The following is a 22,021-nucleotide window of genomic DNA, read 5'->3' on the forward strand; positions in this document are numbered from 1 at the left end:
CCCTTAGGCAATTTTGAAGCCTTTTTGGCTCTATACGCTCCTAGAAGTGAGTAAATGGTTACTTTTCATTGATTTCAATTCATAAAAACCAAAATATAAGGTAATTAAGGATGTTTAGTATTATATTGTGTTAATTTGAACCAATACATGAAAGATGGGAAAGGTAGAAGTCCCTTAGGCAATTTTGAAGCCTTTTTGGCTCTATACGCTCCTAGAAGTGAGTAAATGGTTACTTATCATTGATTTCAATTCATAGAAACCAAAATATAAGGTAATTAAGGATGTTTAGTATTATATTGTGTTAATTTGAACAAATACTTGAAAGATGGGAAAGGTAGAAGGCCCTTAGGCAATTTTGAAGCGTTTTTGGCTCTATACGCTCCCAAGAGTGAGATAGTGGTCAATTTTCATTGATTTCAATTCATAGAAACCAAAAAATAAGATAATTAAGGGTGTTATGTGTTATATTGTGTTAATTTGAACAAATACTTGAAAGATGGGAAAGGTAGAAGTCCCTTAGACAATTTTGAAGCGTTTTTTGCTCTATAAGCTCCCAAGAGTGAGATAATGGTCAATTTTCATTGATTTCAATTCATAAAAACCAAAATATAAGGTAATTAAGGATGTTTAGTATTATATTGTGTTAATTTGAACCAATACATGAAAGATGGGAAAGGTAGAAGTCCCTTAGGCAATTTTGAAGCCTTTTTGGCTCTATACGCTCCTAGAAGTGAGTAAATGGTTACTTTTCATTGATTTCAATTCATAAAAACCAAAATATAAGGTAATTAAGGATGTTTAGTATTATATATTGTGTTAATTTGAACCAATACATGAAAGATGGGAAAGGTAGAAGGCCCTTAGGTAATTTTGAAGCGTTTTTGGCTCTATACGCTCCCAAGAGTGAGATAGTGGTCAATTTTCATTGATTTCAATTCATAGAAACCAAAAAATAAGATAATTAAGGATGTTATGTGTTACATTGTGTTAATTTGAACCAATACTTGAAAGATGGGAAAGATAGAAGTCCTTTAGCACAATTTTGAAGCCTTTTTGGCTCTATACGCTCCCAAAAGTGAGTAAATGTTAACTTTTTATTGATTTCAACTCATAGAAATCAAAATATAAGTCAATTAAGGATGTTATGTGTTTTGTTTCTATATTATGAGTTTTATTTCTATAATTTGGTTCATCACATTTATTCTAATGATTGTTTTTATTATAGATTGTTTTTATTTTGTAACCTCTTTCATATGTTTTTTTTTTCAATAGGATTTTTTTCCAAGGACCGCCCCGTATGATGTTGACGAGTTGAAGGTGGTTCGAGAACAATGGGCGCAATACTTTAGAAGTAAATATTTATTGAATGCTTAACTATTAGCTTAGGTAGAACAACGTAATATTTTTAGTGTTGTTGTATATGTTGGATAAATTTATACAAGTTTTTATTTGTAATGTGTTACTACTTCAGTTTTTATATTACGTCGTATTAATTTTTACGAAAGATTGTTCAGTATAATTGCTTTTTACAGGAACAGGTATATTATTACAGGTTTTAATTAATATATATTAATTATATATAAATACATGCTGTCGAAATTAAATAAAATGAAATTTTAATTTAATAATAATTATTTGTAACGGGCAGCAAAATTGTCAGTTACAAATAACCAGTTATTCGTAACGGGCACTTTTGTTGCCCGTTACAAATAAGTGTTAAATTATATACCATAAAACTCTATTCGTAACGGACATTTAAGATGTCAGTTACGAATAATCACTTATTCGTAACGGGTGTTTTATGTGCCCGTTACGAATAAGGACTTATTTTAATACAAAAAATATTTATTCGTAACTGACATTTCCGTTACGAATAACCCCTTATTCGTAACCAACATTTAAAATGTCCGTTACGAATAATAGGTTATTCGTAACGGACATCTAAAATGTCAGTTACGAATAATGGTAGATGTCCGTTACGAATAACCTATTATTCGTAACGGGCATCTTAAATGTCAGTTACGAATAATGGGTTATTCGTAACTGACATTTAAGATGTCCGTTACGAATAACAATGGCCATCCGTAACGGCCGCATACGTAACGGACGCTGCCCGTTACGGATGACCCCTTTTTGCCCGTTACGGATGAGGATTTTTCCACTAGTGAAGGTTACACCCCTTAACAATCCATGAGATCGTCAACTCCAATAGGTCTGAAACCATGACTGGTGTTCGGGGATGAGGGTACAAATCCAATTTAAAAGAGAAAGAACTCGCCCTATAAAATAGGCCTCTACTTTATTCTACTCATTTTCATGTGCGCTTTCTGACGAACATGCAATCATTAGGTTAACCCTAAACCTGCTTATCTATGTTGGTTGAATATTAATGCACAAACAAAACTATTATTGACGATCACTTGAATTATAATCATATTAACCCTAAACAAGATTATTAATTATTTTATTAAGCGTGATTACAAGTACAAATTCCCTTTAAACATGCATAAAAGGCGTGATCAAGAAATAACAATAATATATATCAAGCAACATGATAATCATCATAATAATAACAATAATTATAACAATTATAAAAATAAAAAAATCATAATTAAAATAATCATATTAAAGCATAATAATATCAAGATCCTAGGCATGATACTAACAAGACTAATAACAAATCATAGCATATCACTAAACATCAAAGATCAAAACTTTAGCCCTAACATGATACTAACATGATATTAGGAAGAAAATAGGAAGCATCATAGAAATCATAATTGATATAAGAAACTTAATTATTACCCTAAACATGATACTAGGAAGCAATAAAACATCCTAACATGATACTAGGTAGGGGTGTTCAAACATACCCGACCCGAGCGACCCGACCCACTGACTCGACAACCCGGTAAATTTCTGGCGGGTATTTTTTTTATTTTTTTCAAATTTTCCGGGTCGGGTACCTGACCCGGTAAAAAAGATGTGTAGCGGGTCGGGTCATGGGCCGTCTTATATGCTAGTTGGGTACCCGCTGACCCGCTATTTTTTTTTGTTGTTGTAAAAAATATATATGTACTGCTAGTAAAACCCTAGGCTTTTATGTTCCCACTTCCCCTTTAGCAGCCACCACACGCACTCTTTCCTCTCTCCGTCCTCCATCCCTTTCATCCCTCTCTCTGTCCTCCAATGCTTTCATAGTTTCATCCGCCCTCTCTCTCTCTTTCCTTCATCTTACTTACAGTCTCACATGGTCTTCAGCCACCGCGCGATAGAATAATACCCTTCATCAACCCAGAAAATTGAAGCAACACAGGATCTCCTGCCGTCCACCGCAACGACAACCACGAGTACAAGATCTACTGTTGTAAACAACATGATGGGTCCAAGTTCATTCAAATTTGATTTTGAAAGAAGATGTTAATTTATAATTGTTAATGGTGTTTGCCCAAGTATGATAAAGTTTGCAACTTTGCAATTTCTTTAATTTTTTGGATTATAGGCTTGCGTGATGTTTATTTTGTTGTAATTCTTTGTTTTTTTTAATACTAGTTGTGGCACCGCGCGCGCCTAATGGCGGCAATAATTGTCCGTAAATTATGTATACGATGGAATTGTTACATGTTAATTTTGTTTGCAAAGTGTATAAATTTTGTATGCATTTAAATTGATACAACCAATGTTATAGGGAAACATTGAAAACAAAGGGCTTTCTCCAAGCTATGCCTCACTCAATTATTGTTTGCGAAGTGTTTAAATTTTATATGCATTTAAATTGTTATGATTAAAGGTATTTTTAATTTACAAATTCGGCTAGATTTTAGATAATGAAGCTCTCAAGTCTTTTAATATTTTCTTGTTAGTTAGAATTTAGAATGTCAGGCTGTCAGCCATCATAATGTGTTGTGTCGTTCAAAATAACAATCCGTTTAAAATCTTAGGTCTAATAACACCCACTGATTTCATAATAGTCATCATATCAGAAAGAAGTAAAAACATCGTATTAGAAAAAAGTAACCTAATAAGTTTGATTTCTTAATAATACAAGATGCCTATTAATATGATGATAGTATCAATTGATGATTTCTTAAGTGGTCATTCTCCCTCTTAAGAGATCTTTTATATATGATCTCTATCTCTCTCTCTCAAGTGTTTTTTCTTCAGAAATTAGCTCAAGAAAACGTAATAAGCCTAAATGGTCCAACATCTTAGTAAGTCTTTTCCATTGACAATTGACTTGATTTTTTAAATTGGGCTTTTTTTTCTCTCTCTTAAGCTAGTTGCCATGTTATTCTTAAGTGATATTTGTTGTGTGGTCCTCTCTCTCTCTCTGCCATTTTTATAATCCTTTTTCCTAGGTAAAAAGAGTTTTAATTTCTTAAGCTAATTGCCCTAACTTACTTAAGTGATACGTAGTATCTCTCTTATGTAGTCCATCTATCTCTCCTAAGCTAATTTCCTTTATTACCCTGATTTTCTTAAGTGATCTTTTTAAAATGGTCTCTTGATTTTATTATGTGTTGTTTATTTTTAAAAAGTGATCCTACTTTTACATCGATTTTTTTCCTCAAAAAAAAAAAGTGACTTTTCTTCTTCAGTGATCTTTCTTAAGTGATCTCTTTCTAGCATTTAGGAAGTCTTTTTTCTTATGTTAATTTCTTTTATTTTATTAAGTGATATTTCTTAAGTGGTTCATTTCTCTTAAAATGACTCAATATATTCCTTCTATATGTTACTTAAAAAAAAAAATAGTATTGAAAGTATTAATTTTGGTTTTGCTGATATTATAATTATATCCAAATTGTTTTATGGTTTTATTGATATTAGAAAGGCAATACATGTTAGCTTACCCCTTATTTTAAGGAAGGTAATCGTGTTTTCTTAAGTTAATTGTGTTTTCTTAAGCATTTTAGTAAACCTTTTCCTAAGCTAATAATTGTGGTTTTCTAAGTTCATTGCCCCCCACCCCCTTTTTTTTTTCTTCTTAATTGGTCTTTTCTCCAAAGCTAACTGTCCTAACTTTCTTAAGTGATTTTTCTTAATTGATCTCTCTCTCTCTCCCCTATATTTATTGATCTGATTTTCTTTAGTGATCTCTTTCTCTTAACCTAATTGTCTTATTTTCTTAAGTGTTCTTTCATAAGTAGTCTTTATCTATCTCGCGTGCATTTTAGTAAGTCTATTTCCTAAGCTAATTGTCCTAATTTTTTTTGTTTTTTTTTCTATCTTAAGTCATCTTTCTTTCCCCTAAGATAATTTCCTTAGTTTTCTTAAATGATCTCTCTCTTCCCATCTTTAGTTCCTTAAAATATTACAAATGCGTGATAGGTGTATCATCCAATATATCAACACAATAACTACATCGTAAGTACTAACCAACAAAAATATTCAACGTATTTCGTTGAGGTGATATTAATAGGATGGTGTAATAATTATAGTTGTTTAATAATAAGAAATCGGCTCCATAAATTGAGCAAAATAATATGAAGAAATTAAAGATTTATATAGACTATTATGCACTCCGTATTAGAAACCAACCTACAAAATAAATAGGCATAGGCATGCAATAGAGTAGTATAGATTTTGATTGCCAAAATCTAAATTATAAACCTAAAATAAATAATTTTACATCAAACAAATCCATCCATTTCAAATCTTGACTTTACAGAATCACCTCAGTAGAGGCGATGTATACAAATTATAATATTAGCACCATAAAAGGTTACTCGATATAAAAAACTAAACTATATAAATAAGACCTTCACATAGTTTATGTGTAAATATGCAAATTTATGAATAATTGATTCATCAAACTAAAATATGTTAAAAGCACACCCATCGAACTCTCAGTTCATCAATCCATCCTCATAACTTGAAAATTGGCAAATATAAAGTAAACTGCAATAGAACATTTTTCATATTTGTAACAATTAAAAATTGATGAATAAAATTTAACTGTCCTTAAACCAGTATATTGCTGGCGCATACAGGATTACCTAGAATATTGCACGAAATTGGCTTGGGCACCATCTTGTTAACTACGGAGTAACAAACACACTATTCATATTTTCTTGGTTAAAATTATACTTTTATCACCTCAAATTAAGATGACAATTAGAGACAACTAATCACAGATGATTATAAATGTTGATATGAAACAGTAGAAAACTGCATCATTGAAAATAAAGTTCACGCCTAGTCCTTCATTATAAGTTACAAACAAGTCTCAATGTCTTTTTTTCAGATGTCCCATAGAGAAAATTTATTCAAGAATCTAACAGATTTCCATAAAAAAAAAAATATAAGTTACACAGTATAAATTAAGCAATACTTCATTAGTTGCCTTTCTCAATTTGGGAAATCTAAGCTCACAGCAGCCCATTTGTTCTTACAAACTTGCAGCAAAGCAACCCCCTTAAGAATATTAGCTATTTCTGGAATATAGGAGTGAACTCTGACGAGGCTGCAAAGCAAGAAAATTGTTGCTTCAAGATCTTCTTTCTACTTCTCTGAACCCGAAGGTTTTTCAGCTGAAGCATTAGCCTTTTCACCAGACAAGCAGAAATTTCCCTAGTTTTACCTAATAGCACAAATATGTATTTATAACAAGATTTAAAACTATGCAAATTACAGGGGTTAATTGGAAAAAATTTACTATAATTCACAGATAATACAGACAAAACTATGTTTAGAACAGGAAACCTGAGAATGGCCCCAATGCCATTGAGACATGCATTAATTAATTTCTTTTATTGTTTTACATCTGATCTAATGCTATTGTTTGTGGACTAAATTCTTCACAAATATCTTGAAGTGAAAATATAAGGAGATAAAAATCTACCTATATTTGAACCATATACATTACTTTGTATTTGTCTAATATAATAATGATGTGTGTTTGCAAGCAACATATTATATACAATTAAATTGTACACATCTAATTATTAACCGACCCCAGGTTTCGGACTTGTTTCCTTGAGGAGCAACTTATGGGGAAATTACTATCAACTTTTCAAAATACTTTCCATATTTTCAGATGGAAAAATGGTTTCTTCTTACTTCTTTTCTTACAAAAAGCATCATTATTTCAGCAAAAGCAGCAAATTTATACTACTTAAGTCTGTAGATAATCTCATGTGATTACTTTTACCTAATCCCTAACATGTAGGCTTACATGACAAGGAAGCATCGGCAAATGTAATAAAACATATAATAGTAATACAAACTAAATACTGATGCAAACAACTAAGTTTTTCTTGATTACCTAAAAATTTATTTATTTTTTTTTTTAAAAAAAAAACTGATAGATTCTAAATTCTGAAAGGGACTTACCCTTGATAAGAGAACCATAATCTTCTTTAGAGCTGATTTTCCCGCGCTTTTTGGATTTGCTTTTGGGCTCCCTTCCTTAAGCTAACTTGGGTCCAGTGTCCTGTTTAAAACAGCAAATGCAAACCATGCAATTACACATAATCACAAAATTGATTATGCAAACAAAATAGTATAAAGTGATTAATCTTGTTATATGATTAAATGTTCTATTGTAACCTCTGGAAAATTTTCAAGGATAGTGAAAGAAATAGCCCTAGACATTAGAAATATTCACTTTGAAGCGATTACGAAGCAGCTGAATCTTTTGACCTTTGATCCCACTGCCGCATATAGCCATAGGGTCACATTTCTCCTTTGTGTGGATCTGGTTCAGCCTTAATTGGTACTATATCTGGAAGAATTTCTGTTGGAGGCGGAGACAAAGCTTCTGCTGATCAATTACCATTTCCATTTTCATCATGTGGATACAGATTTTGTCACAACACCAAACGAAAGCATAGGTTAACAATATCAGCTACTGTTTAAGATGTGAGATTTTATTATTCATTATGTTTATTATAATTTCCAATCAAAACAGAAGTACTGTTCTGATGCTCTTGCTTCTTAACTTCTGGCATTTTCTTGGTGACTGCTTTAATTATGTTGAGCAGTTAAATGTAACTTTTCTAATCAAAATCCAACTGTAATAACATGACAATAACCTTTGTTTTGTTCGTAACCAGTGTCAAACCGGTACAACTGTAGATTAAACCCAAAACCATTAAACCAAATCTCATAAAACAGAAATGATCTCATACATAACAATACTCTTAAATACAATTAAACCTGAAATCTATCATGAACTCCTATCTAAAATATAAGACGGAGAATGAACTCTAAAACACCATTATTAAGTATCTTTTTTCAAATCAAAGTTAGAAACCAATCCCATATTCAAACGCTTAAGAAAATTATAGCAATTATTGAAAACACTTAGAATAAAACTAAAGATTAGTCTAAGCGAATTTTAAATTTTTATATGTGACAAAGTTTCACAATTTATTTACTCAATAACTGAAATTCATACAACATATTCTATATAATAAATACAGTATCTAACAATCCTAAAAATTTTCTTCTTATTCAATGCCTTCTGTGAAATCTAGAAAAATTCCTTAAGGTTACCAACTACCATAATATGCCTTAGATTATTGCCTCTTATAATGCTTTCTTAAAGAGATTCAATATTTCCTCCTTTTACTTTAAAAAAATATATTAGTATTAATAAAAGTTTTTTTTTTTGTAGTTTTGTTGATATTAAAAGTATTAATTAAATTTATATCCAAATTGTTTTTATGGTGTTATTTGTTGATTTTATAAAGTCAATTCATGTTAGCTTTCCCATATCCTTTTATCACTTCTGGTAAATTTTTTTCCTATCTCTTCTTCCCTCATTGGTGTTGTGTACCCTCTATTTTCCCAAGCTAATTTTTCTTATTGCCTTATATGATCTTTCTTAAATGGTATTTCTCTCTCTCTAAAGCTAATTCCCCTAATTTTCTTAAGTGGTCTTTAATAAGTGGCATCTCTCTCTCTCTCTCTCTCTCTCTCTCTCTCTCTCTCTCTCTCCCTCTCTCTCTCTCTCTCTCTCTCTCACGCACACACACACACACACACACATATTAACTAATTGAATTGATTTTCTTAAATGATCCTTCATAAGAGGTCTCTCTCTCTCTCTCTAAGCTATTTCCATGATTTTTTAAGTGATCTCTATCTCACACACACATTTTAGTAAGCCTTTTTCCTTAGCTTATTGCCCTGACTTTCTTTAGTGATCTTTCATAAGTGGTCTTTGTATCTCTCTCCAAAGATAATTGCCTTGATTTTTTAAGTGAGCCTTCTTAAGTAATCTTTCTCACTCTCCTAATTTGATTGCACTGATTTTTCTTAAGTGATATATGGTAAATGCTCTCTCTCTCTCTCTCTCTCTCTCTCTCTCTCTCTCTCTCTCTCTCTCTCTCTCTCTCTCTATATATATATATATATATATATATATATATATATATATATATATATATATATATATATATATATATATATATATATCTCTTCTTCTTCTTCTTCTTCTTCTTCTTCTTCTTCTTAAGATAATTTCCTTGATTTTATTAAATGATCTTTTTTCTTAAGTGATCTTTCTTAAGTGGTTTCTTTCTCACTCTCTCACTATTTTAAGCTAATTGCTATAACCTCCTTGATTTTCTTAAGTGATTTTTCTTAAGTGGTCTCTTGATTTTCTTAGGGGATCTTTCTTTTCTTAAGTTACCTTTATTCTAAATTGATCTTCCTTCTTAATTGACCTTTTTTAGGTGATCTTTTTTCCTGAATTATCTTTCTTTCTTCTTGAGTGCGTGGTCTTTCTTCTTAAGTGATAAGTGCTCTCTCTCTATATATATGGAATTTAGTAACTTTATTCTAAGCTAATTCTCTTAATTTCTTAAGTGATCTTTCTTAAGTGGTATCACTATTTTTGTTAAATGATCCTCTTAAGTGCTCTCTGTCTCTTAAGAAATTAGTTTAAGAAACTGTAATTAGCTTATGTAGCCATTTCCCCCTAAAAAAAAACCTTATGTAGCCATTTCTTTTTCTTTTTATATAAAAAAAAAACGCTTATGTGGCCATCATTTTGGCAAGCCTTGCAACAAAAGAAGCAAAAACAACAAAATAATTACCAAATGATAATGAAATTTAAAGAAAAGAAAATTAAATTACAAAGTAAAAATGCTTAATATCTATTCCTCAAATATACTTAAAAAATGGCTTTAACAATGCTTTTCTTTTTATTGTTATTACTCTCTATTTTAGGTTTGGCTTATAAAGTCAATTCCTACTTGTTCCTACTCCCATCTTCTCTTTTTATCACTCTTCTTATAGTTCTCTTCAATTTTTCCTTCCTTTTCATTGTGTGTTATCTTCTCTTGCATATTTCTCCATCTTTACTACGTAGTATCTTTTTTCTCCTTCCTATCATTCTTCCTCAAAGCTTTTTGATACTTTTTCCTCCATTTAGCTCCCATTTTACAGTTTGAACACTTTAGTTAGTTTAATCCTGATTGCCTCCTACCCCATTACCTTCTTTAGTAATTATATTTAATGTATTTTATAATTATCCTCAATTTCACTCTAGAAATGGCCTCTTAAAAATGAACCTACTCTTTCTTTCTCCATTCTTTTATAAGTTTGCAAAGTTTAGTCATTTATTTATATATATATATATATATATATATATATATATATATATATATATATATATATATATATATATATACCTAGCTCGCCTAGTTCCAGAAGTTAATAATCCAACCTTAAAATAATAAAAATAAAATAAAAAGAAATTTGTTAGAAGGCACAAGTTTTAATCTTCCATTAAGCAACTTTACTAAACTAATGAACAAATAGTTTCTATATTTCATATAACAATCTTCCAAATATGGAAAAGAAAAGGAGCAGAAGAGTACGATGCCCAATTTCCCCATGGTTGCACCTTTAAAAATCGAAGAATACTAAATATGTGCTCATGATTATATTGTTCTGGAAATTAAAAATCAAATGTAAGTCATCATAACTTGAACAAAGTATAGTTCTCATACATGATTTCAAAATAATCTAGGTAAGAGGCAGTATTTAAAGCGAGCATTACACAATAGAAGATGGTATGTACTATGTACTACATTCTAACTGCAGATAAAGCATTACACAACAGAAGGCATGTATTAAATTATAACTGTGGAGAAAGTATTACACAACAGCTAAAGGTATGTACTACACTCTACCTGCTGAGAATTATATAGCAGCAAAATACCCAAAAATTTGCCTGGATAAACCAACAAATATAGTAAGAATATTAAGCTCTCGGATACCATTTTCCTTCGGGGCATAATATTCTTTAAGTTCAAACAAAAATCATAGATCTTTCACACTTTAGAACACCCATATACAGAATCCTTGAGTGATTCCCAAACACTTGCAGTTTTGACAAAAAGAAACAACAAATTACCAACTCCATCCTTAATTTCACCCCTCTTTTCATCCCTCAAATATTAGATTAATCTAGGTCTCAAGTTTATTTTTGATGAGTGACCTTTGTTCATTTTAGGGCTAAAACAATACTATACAAGTGACCTTTGTATAATCAAATACAATATTATAATCAATTTAATCAAAAAAATGAGTTGATTAACCCAATATTATATGTTCCATGACCTTTGTTCATTTCACCCCTCTTTTCATCCCTCAAATATTATCAGCTCCTTTACATAACCCGGTATGTACACTTCATAATATGTTTTGATTTCAAGTATACCTTTTCTTTTCTCTCTTCACTCTTCATCATATCAGCTCTTACAATACTTCTAAATCTTTCTGTCTATCCACCACCATAATTTTTATGGGCAGAAATATATATTCTAGATATTTTAACCCAACAAAAATATGATAATATAATTAAAGGGTGGTACACTACACAGACAGGATTAATAAAACAACAAATAATTATTAGAATGGTAGAAGAAAAAAGGCAACATATAATAAGTAAATTTCATACTAGAAAGAGACGTCACAGCATCTCATAAAAGGCACTCCTTTATGGAACATTGAAAATTTCAAAGTAGGTAATCAAGTTGGTTGTGCTGAGTATTTATTTTAAAGCTTTGTGATATAATGTTTTAAAGCGTATGATCAGTAATCTATTAGCAAATTTAACTCCTTCCTACTGCCAATTAAAAGGATGCACCTAAAAGGTCATTTATTTTTAAGTGTCATCAGGAAGAAAGCATAAAGTACATGTAACTGACATTAAAAGTTTACAGAAGACATAAACAGGGCATATTTATATAACTACATGATGTATGATCTCTAAGGAAAAATTTACACCCATCATTAATAGTTTTTGAAAAAATAATTCATCATGACTTTTATCATAACGAAAAGACTTACCTAGCAGGAAGTAGTAACACCAATACATACGAGAAGTATTTGAATTTCACACGTGCATGTTAGGATGTTCCGGCATTTTGTCATGCTCCAACCACCCAAATCGAGGGCATAAAAGTAACATGAACCCAAATAGAAATCCTGATATAAAGCCTCCAATGTGGGCAAAATTGTCAACATGAGGTAGGATTCCAACTGTCAAGTTGATGACGATCCTATGGTCACAAGTGTGAACAAAGTAGAAGCCTAGAAGAACATAAAGAGATTTTGAGATCTATAAACATGAGGTGTGCTTCAATGTATTGCAGAATAACTAAAATGAGCTATATTGACACAATCAGGACATAAATCCGGGAGTTATCAAAAGGCTCCTTGTGTAAAGCAGATAAAACCTTAATTTCAGGATTATCTTCAAAAGATGAACTCTTAAAGATAGAACTTACCCATTTGAACGGTGAGGATTCTGAGGTTGACATCTGCAGCACACTCCATAAGAGGGTGAATATAGATTGAACTCGTTCCTTCTACTCGATCTCATCCTCTTTTGCTCTGAAATTTAACAAAGAAGTCAGCAGACCAAAAATACGATTTACAATTGTATTTCCAAATAAAAAATAAGAGGAGTATACAAAGAACAGTACAACTTATTTAATTCATGTCATAAATCAACACAAACCTGCAGCTACAGTACCTTCATGGACTACTCGATCAATCTCATCTGTTGTAATGCATGGTCAAATAATACGCGCAGCCGCATCCAAAACCTACCTAGCAATCTGGAGACAACGATTGTTAGAGTTCAATTTAGCAAATTAAATGGAAAAGGGCAATAGAGTATCACGGTAAGCTGATTGTAGATAACATCAAGACCTAGCCAAGACTTCCTACCAAAGGTGAACAGTCAGTCCACAAATGCTAGCTAATCGAGAGGATAGTAACGTCTTACACTATTCCAAAGACAATCAACTATCCAAAACCCTTACCCCACCCCCACTGGAAGGTGGTAGTAAACAATACATAAGGCGTCTAGGATGAATACCATTATTCAAGGGTAAGCTTATATATACAAATGTCACATGAAATAGGCTTGTAAAACCACTAACAACACAATTGATCTAGAATAGTGAACCTAATGCAGTTTCACTAAGATCAACGTAATGTAAACTTACCATTCTCCAGCAAGGTTACCCACACATGTAATTATACAGCTGTTTAGAACCAAATCCACTCTAGTCTATAGCTTTCATAAGATATCATAAGCTAACACTTAAAATTAGTAATTAGACTTGTATCAAACATATCTTCCATCTAAGAAGATACTTCGTATGAAACAAAAGAGATAAAATGCTTTGCAAGTTTGCATCATCACAAGGACAACCTCATGGGATTTCAATTTATATTTATAAGCACTATAAAACACTCACAGATATGAAGCACTCTTTAAAAAGCAAAAAAAATTCTAAGGACTTGCAATAATATAAACCAAAATAAACAAAATGAACTTACCTTGCAAGTCTCCCTCATTCTCTATATCAGCTCTGGAGTTTTAATCTTCAAAATAAGAAGCCAATAAGAAAACAAAAAAGGATAATAATTTTTTTAAAAAAAAGAGTTCATTGGACAATTAATCTCTATAAGTCTACCCAAGTATGAGGAACCAAGTAATAAAGCATACCTCGACAATGTGCTGCAGGCTGCTCTCTATATGTATTAAAAGTATCTCATAAAGACTTCATAAGTTGCAGATTGATAAATATCAGAGCTCATATATTGGTGCATAAAGGAAAACAAGTATCTCCAAGGGGTCATCATCATTGTCTAATCGTCAGTACTTGTCTAAAAACCAACATTCAAGGGATATACACTTGTTGACAATAGAAAGAAAAAACTTACATCCATATCCCAATCAGGTAGCTCAATGTGCTTTGGTATAGTATGGTAACTTGATATGGGGTACGACCTTAATGATCTACATGGGAAAAGGTTGCAGTTCAGTAAAGGTCAAAATTTATGAGATGTCAACACCAAGATGCGTGTTTTCATTCATAACCACAGTAATAGTAAATCATAGTTTAAACATATACAAAATTATAAGTAAAAAGAAGGGTTGTAATCAGAAATGTATCCACAAAAGAGTAATGATGACATGATACTCTGTCCAATTGAAATACGGAAGTTTTGAAGTCTGAGATTGTCCTTTTTGTAAGCAATAAAGCCAAACTTCACTTTTTTTTGTCCCCAACAACATCAGTTTGTAAAGAAGATGTATTTGCATTTGAATGCACTGATTTAAAAGAGCTCCAAGATTCCTTGAAACACTCCTTGGAACTACAATAGGTAAAAGTTTGTCAATCAACAGGCTAAAAATAAATAGAAAAACATGATTATGTATCAACCATTTTATCTATGCACCCTTGAAAGCATAGATGCCAGCTAGAAAGTCAGTAATGGCAGGAACACCCTACTTAAAGTAATATCCTCGCCCCTCAAGCTACATCACCTTCTCATTTTCAAAGTCTTGAAGAATAATACTCCGTAATAAATAAGGCTTAGAGAACTAAAGAGTGCAATGACATAATTAAAGCTTCCAAGTACAAATATAATTACAAAATCGCAAACAAAGCCCCATATAAATTTTGACTATTTTATAGTAGCAAAAGGAAGAGAAAAAAAAAAGGAAAAATTGCTCCCATTAATCTGAACTTTGCCTCGTCCGCCGAAAATAATCCCAACTTTCGTTTATTATCTATTGCACCGAACTTTGGGGGGTATTAATTTTCGTTGCACCCAACTTACCTGCAACCGGTTAATCCGGTCAACATTTGTGTGTTACATTTTTTTGGACACGTGTCACTACATGAATGGTCAAATAAAAAAAAATTTAAATAAAACAAAATTTAAAAAAAAAAAAAAAACATAAACCCACCCCTTCCCCCTTAACCACCAGCCCCCCACCCAAACCACCCCATCCACCAGCCCTCCCCCACCCCTTCCACCAGACCCCACCTGAAAACACCCCCCACGCAGCCGGAAAATCGCCCCCACCCCCGACCACCACTCCCCACCTGCCGAAAACGAAGGGGAAGGGGGCGGAAACGACGGGGAGGGGGAAACGACGAAAACGAAGGGGAAGGGGAAGGGGATTCGGGTCGGAAAACGGCGGGGGAGCGGGGAGGAAATAGGGGTGGGGGAGGGGTTTTCGGGGGTGGGGAAAGGGAAAGGGGGAGTTTTGAGGGAAGGGGGAGGGTTGTGCGGCGGTTTCCGGGAGTGAGGGAGGGGTTTTCGGGGGTGGGGGAAGGGAAAGGGTGGGTTTCGAGGTAGGGGGAAGGCTGGGCGGCGGTTACCGGCAGCAGGGGAGGGCTTTTTCGAGGGTGGGGGTGATTTTCCGGCGTGTTGGGGGTGGGGGTGTGGTGGCAGCTGCTGGGCGTGGGTGGTTTGGGGTTTTTTTTATTTTTTTGTTTTTTGTTTTTTTTTTTTTTAAAAAAAATTTAGCCGCTCATACGCTGACACGTGTCTAGGTAACTTGCTACAACAGGTTAGATGACCTGTTGGGTGCAACGAAAATTAATACCCCCCAAAGTTCGGTGCAATAGATAATAAACGAAAGTTGGGATTATTTTCGGCGGACGAGGCAAAGTTCAGATTAATGGGAGCAATTTTTCCAAAAAAAAAAGACAAATTGGATACCCCAAAAACATACAAAACACCCACCAAACCAAGTAACAAAACAATAATAACAACAAAAATTCAATGGGTATGCTCAGATAAACATACCCAAAAAAAATAATGACAAAATTGCAATAGGATACTAATACAAACAGGGTAAAAAAATAAAAACAAAACAAAAACTGAATGAAAAAGGATCAAATGCATCAATATAAAATTGTAAATCAATCAATCTATTAAAACACAAATTTAAATAGATACAACAAAGGAAACAAAAGAAAGGCTAACTTGGAATTTATTTGTTCAAATCAATTGAGCTCTAATCCTCAAAAAAAATTTAAATGAAATTTTTCAATCAAACTCTAACAAAGATATGGGATCTAATATATCTAATTACGATTTTAATGTGTGTGTGATGAAGTTTTCCTAATTATGTCATTCAATTTGAATACGGAATTGAATTAAAGTACAATTCATAATTCTGCCATAGTCTCATTCATAATAAACTAACTTTTATTGAGTATGTTTCCAACATCATGGATTTTAATAATCTAAATTGGGTTAATTAACATCACCACGGGCAAGACACAACGCAGCACAAGGTATGACTATACAACAATCAACCCAATTTCTGAATTATAAAATTCTTTAATACAACCCTAAAAGTAAATGATCGAAGGATAGCTTAGCAAATTTGTAATTAGTAAAGAGTAGCTCAACCAAAAGTAAGAACAAAAATCAAAAAATCATAATTACTAAATGATCAGATTATCTCAACAAAAAAAAAACAAAATTTAATAGAGTTTATGAAATCAGAATTTCCATTTATAAAATCAGAATCTCTTAAATCAATCAGAAAGGCCATTACTGATTTCATAAACGTTCGTTAAATTAATAGAATCTATGATATATAAAATAAAAAAACATGATTTGTGTCTAGGGGGGTTCAGTAAAAAAAACAATATACCGACACACCTTTTAAATTAAACCCAAAAAATGCAGTAACCAAACTCTCATAAATTAATTAATTTAAATACCTAATATCACTAACCAAATCAGGCAATCAAATGACACTCCACTTCGTTAACAAAATTGTAAACCCGACCTAATTCATCAATTGAAACCGCTACAATGTACCTTTCCTCTGAAAACCGACCACCTCACCGCCATTACCAAAATCACATTGCAGCACGTAATTGAGATTGATCAAACCCTCAATATTGAGATTGATCAAACCACCAGAGCTACAGCCTCAATTTGTCAACTAATCAACAAAACGCATTAGAAACCCCATTATCCTAAAACACCTAAAATCAAACACAATTGAAAATGAAAATGAAAAACCAAACCAAACCATATTCATTCTTGTGCATAGCAGCCTAATTGGTAGAATAATTTGCGCCAGATAGATGGAAAAAAAAAAACGAATTGATGGGAAAAAAACCTTAAATAAGGCAGAAAATAGATATTGTTTGTAGTTTAGCAACAATAAACCCTAGATTGTGAAATTGATATAAGAATATTATACAAAGATCATAAATTATCTTTACCTCAGTAGCGGCGTGGATGGAAAATAGATAGACATAGAAGCTGCTTCAATGGAGAACCCAGAGGTACACTTCCATGGATGAGAAGATCACTGACACTTACTCAGGTGCTCTCAAACGACAAAATAAGAGGATGAGAAGCTCCAGATCACTTACTTCCTCGCTCGTTATCGGCTCCATTTTGAACCCTAAAAATGGAGAGAATGGTTGCAAGTAGAGATGACGCTGTGAGGAAAGTCGGGAAAAAGCTTTGCTATAATGGAAGAAAGTAAGCTCAGACACGCTTCAATAGAAAACTCGAAATGACCTTCAATGGAAGAGCGAAATAGCTTAAAAGCAAAAGCAAAAGTAGAAAAATGGTAGGACAAAGAGGAGGAAAGAGAAAGAGAAAGAGAGAAGGAAGAGAGAGAAAACACAAATGAATTCAGGAAAAGAAGACAGACAAAGCTGAGGTGGAAAGCAAAGGAAGTCAAGATCCAATGGCAGGACCGCAAATAACATCCCAAGCCGAGGACAAAACCATCCGCACACTGCTCTACTGTTCATAAGGAACAGTTCCGACTGAGTAACTATAGACCACTACCAGGTATGGAAAGTGGGAAGCCCATACCATAATAAAAAAATAATATTTATAAAAAAAGAAAAATTCACTTTCTCTCTCTTCCCCTCTTCTCTTCTGGGTTGCAGCTCCTCTTTCCCTCTCTTCCCCTCTTCTCTTCTATGTTGCTGAGTGCAGACCCTCCTCTTTCTCTCTCTTCCCCTTTTGTCCTTTTCCTCAATTTCACTTTCAATTTTTCAAATTTGATTTTCAATTTTCCCCAATTTCCTTTTCAATTTTTCTATGGCTTTTACAACTTTCAATACTTCATCAGCTTCTAGTGTTTCTAGCGACAGTGTTTCTGCTACTCGCTTCTTCGCCAAAGCAGCAATTGGCCGCATCACTTATGAAAGTTCAGAGTTCAGTCGAAGTTGACGACGATAACTGGTTGTCCGTGCTCAGCTATTATCAACCTGTATACTGTTATTATTGACTTGTATACTGTTATTATTGATTTGTGTACTGTTATGGTTGATTTCTATACAGTTATTATGGAGTTGAATATTGTTATTAAGAGGAGAGAGACTAGTTTTTTACAGCATAGGAATTATTACGCAAAATAACATTTTTACCCCCGGTATGGACCCAACGAGCCCATACCTGGTAGTGGTCTATCACTACTCGTTCCGACTATCTTCTCTCTTTTTAAAGAGTGTAGATAATTGATTACAAGTTTGTACAGTATCACGATTTTTTATACTATAATAAAGTTTATAAAACTCACTTACTCACATGAAAGTGATGAATGAAACTATGAAATCAAGTTTTTTTTTACGAAAGAATTGGTGGATTAATAATTTCGGGTACCCTATGACCCGACCCGGGAATTTCGGGTACCTGATATTTCGGGTACCAAAATTTCCGGGTCGGGCATGGGCCGACTTACAAACTACCCGAAGATCCAGGTACCCGCTTTTTCGGGTACCCGAAAACCTGGGTACCCGGAATCAAAATAATAATATAAGCATGATTTCTATATCAAAAGATCAATAAAGCAATTAAATTACTTACTTCAATGCCTCGTACCTCTTTCTAATAACAAAATACACGCGTTAGTAACTTCAAAGAAAAGTAACAAATAAAACAATTAAATTAAATAATTGAAATAGGGATTTGGGATCAAACCCTCAGAAATATCAAACCTTTCACGTCTAGGGCGAAAGAAACTTCGAAATTGGCTAGGTGTTTCTAGTACTAATGAGTGAAGTATGGTGTTTTGTAAAAGGATAGTTTAGAAAAGCTAGAGGGAGAAAGAATAAGCTATATTGCTTAAGAGAGAGAAGAGAGAATTAGAGAATTTTGGTTATTGAAAACGGAGGTCCAAGGACCCTATTTATAAGAAAATAGTCTGGAATTGATAGAAAAGAGTTAGAGTTCGAAAAGGAATAAAACTACATCTTGTCGCCAACAACAGAGCTCGTCGCCAGGCGACGAACTTGTCGTTTGGAGATGCAATGGAATTTGACACGTTTTCAACGCGGAATCCACTTCTTGATAAAATTAAGTCGTAAAATCCGTACGAAGGCTAAAACTGTACTCCCTCCCTTTTTAAATATTTGCTCCACTTTCCATTTGCGGTTGTTTTTAAATACTTGCTTCATTTCCTTATTTGGAAATCTTTTACAATATTTAACCAATTTCTCTCACCTAGTGGTCCCAATATACATTCTCTCTCCTCCAATTCTCTCCACTACTTTTGCTTTCTATAATTTTTTATTCTTCCACCAACCCCACTACCTCCATATTTTATTACTTTCTCTAATTTCTCCTAAAACTCCGTGCAAAGAGAAATGGAGCAAGTATTTAAAAACGGAGGGAGTATTTCATATAAAACACTTCTTTTATTCCAAGTAAAACTCATATACATAATTATCAATCATAATCCTACTAGGATTTAAAAGAACCTTCTAGACAATTCTAGAAGACTATAATCAATCCTAATAGCTTTAGGAATAATAATTAATAATATGCCCTCCTCTAGATCATTTGGCCGCATATAATAACCAAACCGGGCCCAGTTTAGTATTATGGCCATAACTTCCTCATTATTCATCGGAATTGGGCTTATAATATATCGTTGAAAAGCTCTTTTCGAGCCCCATCCAACTACACCATTATTGGACCCTTGTTATGGACAAAACTGAACTGGCTATTTTCATAAAATAGAGCAGGTTTTCGAAAACAGAAAGAAAGATTTTTTATAAAAACTATCCGCAACATTAGACTTTTCACACTTTCACTTCATTCAATTATGATTCGACGCAAAAGGTAATCATCACTGGGTTTGGTTTTGGGGAGACACAAATGGGTGTCAACAACTGGCATCTGTCGCCAGGCGACAGTTTCTGTCGTTTGGCGCTAATTAAAAGATAAGACCGTTTTGTACGCGGAATCCTTTTCTTAATATGATTAAGCAACTAATTTCGCATTGATCAGATTAAAATCAAGTTTTAATGATAAAACACTAATTTTATTCCTAATAAAACCCTTTAAAATATAATTATCAATCCTAATCTCATTAGAATTTAAAGGAACCTTCTAGATTATTCTAGAAGATTAAAATCAATCCTAATAACCTTAGGAATAATAATTAATAGGCCCTTATCTATATCATTGGGCCACATATAAAATTCATTTCAAACCCAATTTAGTATTTTGGCCATAACTTCCTCATTATTCATCGGAATTGGGCTTATAATATATCGTTGAAAAGCTTTTTTCGAACCCGACCAACTACACTATTATTGGACCCTTATCATAGACCAAACTAAATTGCACTGCTATTTTCATAAATAAAGTGTAAAAAGAAATATTTTCAAAAGCAAATTGAGAGATATTTTAATAAAAACAACCACATCACTAGACTTTTAACACTTTTACTTCGTTTGATAATCAAATGACGTGAAAGGTATTCATCATTGGGTTGGTTTTGGGGAGACACGTTTGGGTGTCTACACCTATATAGTTGCGCCTTCATGCAATTTATTATCACGTATACATTAACATGATACTGGTAATGGCAATGTGTTGTTGTGCCTGCTAGTGCTCGCATTGTGCGCTGCCTAGTAGCCTTGGCCTTTGCGAGCTAGGTGTTGCCTAGCAGTGCTTGCTGGCTGCTGCTTGCCACACCACTCCCACTCCACTGACTGCATCTGCTCTCACACACTCACGCACCTGGCTCGGCAGCAACATGTTGGCAGCAACATGCTTTGATTTTACTTGATGTGCTTTAGGATTTTATGCTGATTTTTTGTGTGCCTCTAAATTAATTCTAAATTGGATTTTAGAACTAGTATTTGAGCTATTTTGAAATTAAAATAAGTCCAACTTAATTAAATTCAATTTAAGTGCACAAACCAAAATTAATTCAAGAGCCATTCTTATAATAATTTTTGCTCAACTTGATGCAATAATAATTGAGGGTTTATCTCATAATTATTTCAGCTAAAATAAAATTAATAATACGATTTGACAAAAATTAGTTGAATAAATAATCAATCATCCAATGAAAAAAATTTATCGAACACTTACTTATGCATATTTGAATATTACAACTTTTCATTATTAAGGATAGTTTTTCAAGCACAAGTATGAACCTTCATGATTTTAATCAACTTCCAAAATGATTAAAACTCAAAATTTGTTCACATTGGATTTTAGGGAGTTAAGATTCAACCATTTAAGCCATTAAAGATTGATTTTTTTTAAAAAAAACTATTTTAAGGGTTTCAAAATCATTTTCAACATAAACCTCACATTACAAGCAATTAATTTGCAAGAATGAGAAATTCATTCCAAGTTTATGTGAAATTAAGAGCTATCTAAATTAAGCAACCAATAAGAGATTGATTTAGAACATTTGAAAAACCACTTTAGATAAAAACTTTAGATGTTTAATAGTATCATC

At 32.8% G+C, this 22,021-nt stretch overlaps 1 long non-coding RNA gene across 13 annotated transcripts; it reads right to left on the reverse strand.

Moving 5' to 3' along the window:
- Nucleotides 1-6,312: 6,312 nt before the first annotated feature.
- Nucleotides 6,313-17,924, reverse strand: LOC145636204 (uncharacterized). 13 transcript variants are annotated; one of them, XR_014114077.1, is made up of 12 exons: nucleotides 17,520-17,924; nucleotides 17,107-17,233; nucleotides 14,457-14,631; nucleotides 14,197-14,272; nucleotides 13,979-14,098; nucleotides 13,810-13,854; nucleotides 12,980-13,079; nucleotides 12,747-12,852; nucleotides 12,307-12,549; nucleotides 7,607-7,759; nucleotides 7,333-7,432; nucleotides 6,313-6,580 (listed from the first exon to the last, which is right to left on the reverse strand). It is a non-coding gene; the product is annotated as an uncharacterized LOC145636204 (long non-coding RNA). The 13 variants fall into 13 exon arrangements; XR_014114076.1 differs by having other exon boundaries at nucleotides 14,450-14,631; XR_014114071.1 differs by having other exon boundaries at nucleotides 13,979-14,272.
- Between the last annotated feature and the right edge of the window lie 4,097 nt (nucleotides 17,925-22,021).

The sequence above is a fragment of the Chenopodium album genome, chromosome 6, assembly GCF_948465745.1.
Source record: "Chenopodium album chromosome 6, dcCheAlbu1.1, whole genome shotgun sequence".
Lineage (NCBI taxonomy): Eukaryota > Viridiplantae > Streptophyta > Magnoliopsida > Caryophyllales > Amaranthaceae > Chenopodium > Chenopodium album.